Source organism: Alosa sapidissima, chromosome 6 (assembly GCF_018492685.1).
Source record: "Alosa sapidissima isolate fAloSap1 chromosome 6, fAloSap1.pri, whole genome shotgun sequence".
NCBI classification, from domain to species: Eukaryota; Metazoa; Chordata; class Actinopteri; order Clupeiformes; family Clupeidae; genus Alosa; species Alosa sapidissima.
Window position 1 is genome coordinate 13,310,048 of NC_055962.1, and position 6,000 is coordinate 13,316,047.

Consider the following 6,000-nt stretch of genomic DNA (forward strand, 5'->3'; position numbering starts at 1 on the left):
GACTTGGGCTGAGAAGTAGAGCTATTTTGCAGCTGTGAAACGGCCTTCCTGTTGTCTCAGCCCATGTGTGATTAAGTGCGATCTCAATAAGAGCTGATTTATTTTTTCTTGTGACACAAAGAAAAGACATTTTTGAGGGCTCCTTCCTTAGCAAGTTTACTCTGAGATAATTTAACCAGAGGCACTAAACCATGGTCTTGGAATACACTCCTAGATTACGTTAATTACTCCTGGCTGGCTCGGCGGCAACCTGGGGGGCAGCCGTGGCCTACTGGTTAGCGCTTCGGACTTGTAACCGGAGGATTGCCGGTTCGAACCCTGACCAGGAGGCACGGCCGAAGCGCCCTTGAGCAAGGCACCTAACCCCTCACTGCTCCCGAGCGCCGCTGTTGTTGCAGGCAGCTCACTGCGCTGGGATTAGTGTGTGCTTCACCTCACTGTTCTCATAATGTCACTCATAATGCAGAGACCAAATTTCCTTCACGGGATCAAAAGAGTATACTTATGCCTACTTACTTAATTCTGGATAATGTTGTACTGTATATCAGTATATCAGTATACCTCCTTGTTTGTCATGCTACTGAGAACCAGGAGACAAGGTGATGCTCTGAAGTGCTCACCTTTAAAATGACTTTTTTGACCACATAATTCCAAACAAACGTCACCAGGGAAACCAAGTGGTTTATCCACCGTTCTTTATTTGTTCACGGCAAATGATACATTCACTTCTTTGTCGATCATCAGACATCACACTGGGGACATTTTGCAAACGCATATTTGTTTGACACACCATGTAGGAAGCACTGGAGCTTTCTTTCAAAAAGAAAATGAAAGGTTCAAAGAGTAGTGTGTTACAAATTCTCCGGACACACTGCTCTGAGAAGAACACATTCAGAAGGGAAGAACAGGGTTCAAAAGAACATACCCATACAAGTCCGATGTTTTTGACAGCAGGCAACATATTAAACAATGTGCAAGTTAGAATAGATTAGAGTTAGGTGACATTTAGTCATTCAATATTTCAACATTGTAGGCTAGGACCTGATAGAGCAGAGAACACACATGAGTTGTGTTCTCCATGAAAATGACACTTATCTGAATATTATTTTGGCAACACTTTACTTGATGGGTGAGTTCATAACACATTTATAGCAGCTGTCATAAACTGCATATAAAGCATTCATGACTGTTTCATGAGACATGACTCAACATTCATACCAAACCTTTCATGAATGTGGAAGACAGAACGACGACAACTTGTCAAAATAAAAGTACAACAATCGCAAAGCAGCACTGCCGTTTTTGTTCCAAACCTCTTACCTGATCACATCACAGTTGTCGTCGTTCTGTCTTCCACATTCATGAAATGTTTGGTATGAATGTTGAGTCATGTCTCATGAAACAGTCATGAATGCTTTATGTGCAGTTTATGACAGCTGCTATGAATGTGTTATGAACTCACCCGTCAAGTAAAGTGTTACCCATGTTCCTTTCAACCCAATTCTCCCCTACTCAGGAAAACAAAGAAGCCAAGACAGTTTCTTATGCGACACCATTTTCTCAAAGCACATGAATATGCCTTCATACCACACCCTACCTAGTAAAAGGCCAACAACCCTGATTATACTTGTCTGATGCCATCTTAGTCAATTACAGATGGGGAATCACATACACACACATTTTAGGTGTTTTACCTTAAATTTACAACATGTTAAACTCTCAAAGGAGACAGGGCTATGGATATACCTGCGTATTTTCTATTCCTTAAACAACCATGTGATACCCAATCCACATTCTGTGCGATTCTTTGGACAACTTGAATACTTATAAATAATATTACCATGGCATACACATACAGTGATTGGAATGTGCAGACGCTAGATCCGTTTATTCATAGCAATCTAGACTAAAGATCATCAATTTGGGAGTTTTGGCACATAGGAGGGCTCCGAATAAATGAACTGATTTTCTCTTTAACAGGGATGTTACATTCTGACGCCTGTTTTAGATCGAACTTCAACTTCACAGATTACTCACTTATCCACTCATTATCTTGAAATAGCAACCAAATGTGAAGAAATATCCATTATAACATTATGCCAGAATCACCTATGCTTTGTGTTGCCCAGATATTCACCAAAGTCAGCATATAACCCAGCTAGCTTTGGACCCTGTTCAGACCACACTCTGTTGTAATACCACTTTAACCTCAATGCAATGCAGCTCAAGTCAATAGTGAGTGAGCCATAATTTTACACATAACACCATTAAAGGTACAATTAACAATTGTTAGTTTGGCTGACCAGCCAGTCAAATTACATCTCTACATTCTGTGGCCCAAGCACCATGTTGATTAGTGCACGTGACATGTCATAGAGAGCTAATGGACTATGAATAAAAAATGCTGCTGCATTTCACTTGGGTGTATTGCATTACAGTTGCGAACGTCACTTTTGAATTTAAATCCCCTTCTTACCATTATCTGAGAATGCCTTAGGGCCTTTCATATAGCCTAGTTCATAGCCTAATCCAGCTAAACAGACATAAGGTAAATTATTATTCAAGAGCAGAACAGAATAAAAAAAGATCAGTAAGAACAAAAAATAAATATCTACTATTACTACTACTAAATATTTACTCATACTGTATGTTGAAAGCAAAAGGTGTAGAGTTTTTGGTGGTAGACACTGAATTGTGCAGATATAAAATAATACTGATGGAATAAAAATCCTTCATGTTCATGCCTTCGCTGTTTAAGAGAATTACATTTTTAGAAATTTGAAGACACTACAGTAACTTCAACGCCAGCTGCACAGGCACAGACACACACTCGCACGGATGCACATAGTGATAGCCCTAAAGTAAAATGTGGCGACCATACAACAGCTGGAAGTCCTGCTGTTCCCAACGTGGTGCTTTGTCATAAATATAGGAGTTGAGGTTGCTGATTTGAATGGATCAGAAGGTTTATTGTCCTTTCTTTTATCTTACTAGGAGGTAGCTGAATTGTTAAGCATGCAGTTCACCTGATTTTGTAAAGTAAGGAACCAAAAAAATATATATATAACTAATTTTGCACTACCAACAAGGACAGGTGACAATGACTGAAGATGAAATATTCCCTTGGCATAGACTTGCCCAGGGAATAGGAATATACAAATCTAATACAACGCTTTTAAGAGAGAACCTGTGACCAAATGACCACAAATATAAAAGCAATCTGGAAAACAACCAAAACTGGAATGCTTAAACCACAATAAAGCAGTGGGTAACTTCCAGTCCCACCTTTACATTTTTATGACAAAAAAGAAACATAGTCACGACTCATAGATTAGTGTTAATGAAGTGTCAAAAATTGTGTTATAAACAGACTGTGGTGTGATTTGACAGGTGTTGAATTGGTCATTCTGTTTCACAATGCTTGTGGCCTCAGATGTGAGACAGACATGCTCCTAGTTTTCTCTCTCCGCTTGACATATGAAAGAATGAGACAGGTCTGGGTAAAACTTTACTTGAGTGCTGCTTCATAAGACAATCATATCATGACATGCAGTAACTTCTACAGTTACTGCAATAAATGGTTATAAGTTATGATTGAAGGAACCATATGTAAGATTGTGGCCAAAACTGGTACTGCAATCACTTTCAAAATACTGAAGAGCGGTGTATCCCCTCCCCCTTCCCCCTGACTGAGGTTGCCAACCCAGATGCTGAAACACTACTGACTTTGTGATTAGTAAATAGGTGGAGGGTGGCGCATCAGGCCAAAACACAACATGACATGACAAAACACAACATCAACATCAGTTGAGGGCTGCAACTTCACTTTTTAAATGACAATATCCTGGCCGGACTACTGTTGTCAGTGATATAAGTATTTGAAATGAACATGATTTCTTAATGTCTAGTGACATATCAGGGCCATTTTATGATTAATTGAAATATTTTTCTTACATACGGTTCCTTTAAGTAAAATGAGCAGAATATCCAGACTTCCATAAACTTTTTCATATTGCACTGCCTTGGGTCCAGCTGTGTGATGTGTGCACCGCTTTGACATTTATTTTTTAAATCAAACCACTTATCAGGTAGCAGCTCCCACTGCTCCTCCTAACCATAGTATTATGTGTCTGCTGTCACATTCATTGGGGCCTTATGCAGGGGCTTACCTGGGCTTACCTCGACCAATGAGGGGCCTACTAATAATAATAATGATAATCAATAATATTAAACGGCCGTGTGCGTATTCGCGGCGTCAGTCATAGCCTACTCTGGAGCTAGCCTAATTGAGCACATTGCACTGCTCTACAATGACATCCATGCAGAGGCCCCCTTTGTCATCTCTTCTAAAGTGTAACAAAATGTAACAAAACTTAATAAATTCCAATGGGTGTGTAGAGGAGCTAGAGGAGAGGCTGAAACTGAATGACAAACTTACAAACTCTGGAGATAACGTGGGTTGGATTGAAGCAACGATAAACGAATGACGTGGATTCCTGTAACTGTCCATGAAAACAGAAGGCATAGCAGGTAAATATCGTAGCAAATAGCCTGGCAAATTTCACTTGTCTCACTGGAGTGAACGCAGAACATGGGGTGTTGCTGCAAAGAAATGAATTAGTGATTAGCATCTCCCTTCACCAAAAGCTAACCCATTCGCACAAATAATAGCCTATGTTATGTTTTCTCCATTGTTAACGTGAGATATGTCTCCATGTAGGGTAGTATAGTGATAATGCATAAGGTAGCCAATGTTCATATCACATGAACCAGCTGCTTGTTCTGTAGGCTAAACGTATTTATGTCCCTCCCAAGCTGCGTTAAAATGGTGTGTTAAGTGGACAGAATTTCAAAAAACCTCCTGGGGAACACCCCGACACGACAAACACATGCACTTTTGAAAAGCTTGAAAAAACTTTTGAAAAGCTTGAATGTGTAGCCTAACGCATCTTTTAACTTAGCCAGCCAGTGTTGTTCAACGCTTGTTTTCGTGCAGTAGGCTAGCCTTTTTGATAAGCGATGTCAGGGGTAGGCTGACGTGATTAAGGGGGGCTTTCTGTTCCTGTTTATGTAAAGGTTTTACATAGGCTCAACAATAATAGGCTACACTGCATGTTATAGGCTATATTCAAAAGCGCACGTTAAATAGGCGGATCAGATCACGGGCCGGGTATCATTTAATCATAATTATTTTTTGCGGTTTGGGGGGGGGGGGGGGGGGGGGGCCTTAAAAACATATAGCCCAGGGCCCTCAGGTGGTATTAAGGCGCCCCTGGTCACATTCATGTCATTTTGATGACAATATGGTACTATGTGCTATGACTGCTTTGTAACGGCTGTGACAATTATCTATGAGGTTAGCCCAACACTGTCACTGGACATCAACTACCATGATTGCTAATGACGGGAAGAGCAACGCTATTCACAATAATGGCTGTGTCAGTTTCATGAAGCAGGGTTCAAGGAAAGTCTTACCCAGTTTTGTCAATATGAGTCAGGCAGCTACTCAAGGTGATACTCAGCCGAATATAGTGAATGCTTGCAAACAACAATACACAAGAACAGTACCAAAAGTATTATTTGCTTGTTGAAAGCTAAGCTTGTCGTCATTTATTGTAGTTGCTGTGGTATTATTGATTCATGTTAGAATAGTTTCATGCCTTTGTTTTTTTTCTTTTTGCCCCAACAACCTTGTGATTAGTAGTGTCTCTACTTTGAGATGCCACTAGTCCTCAATTGGCGCTAATCTGAATTTGTTGACTTTTTACATATTGGATAATCAAAAACATTATATCATCCACCTGATAAATAAGAGTAGAAATGTAGTCGTTTTGTGATTCTTTTAGAGAGGTCACCAAAGATCTGAAGCGAAACAAAAAGTAGCTATAATTTTCTATGATGATGTTTGCTTATTCTGCCAAGCATTACTCAAAAAGTCTCTCTTCTTTTCCTTTTGTGTGTTGACTGTTGTCTCTCTTTCTCTCTCTCTTAAGCCCCTGG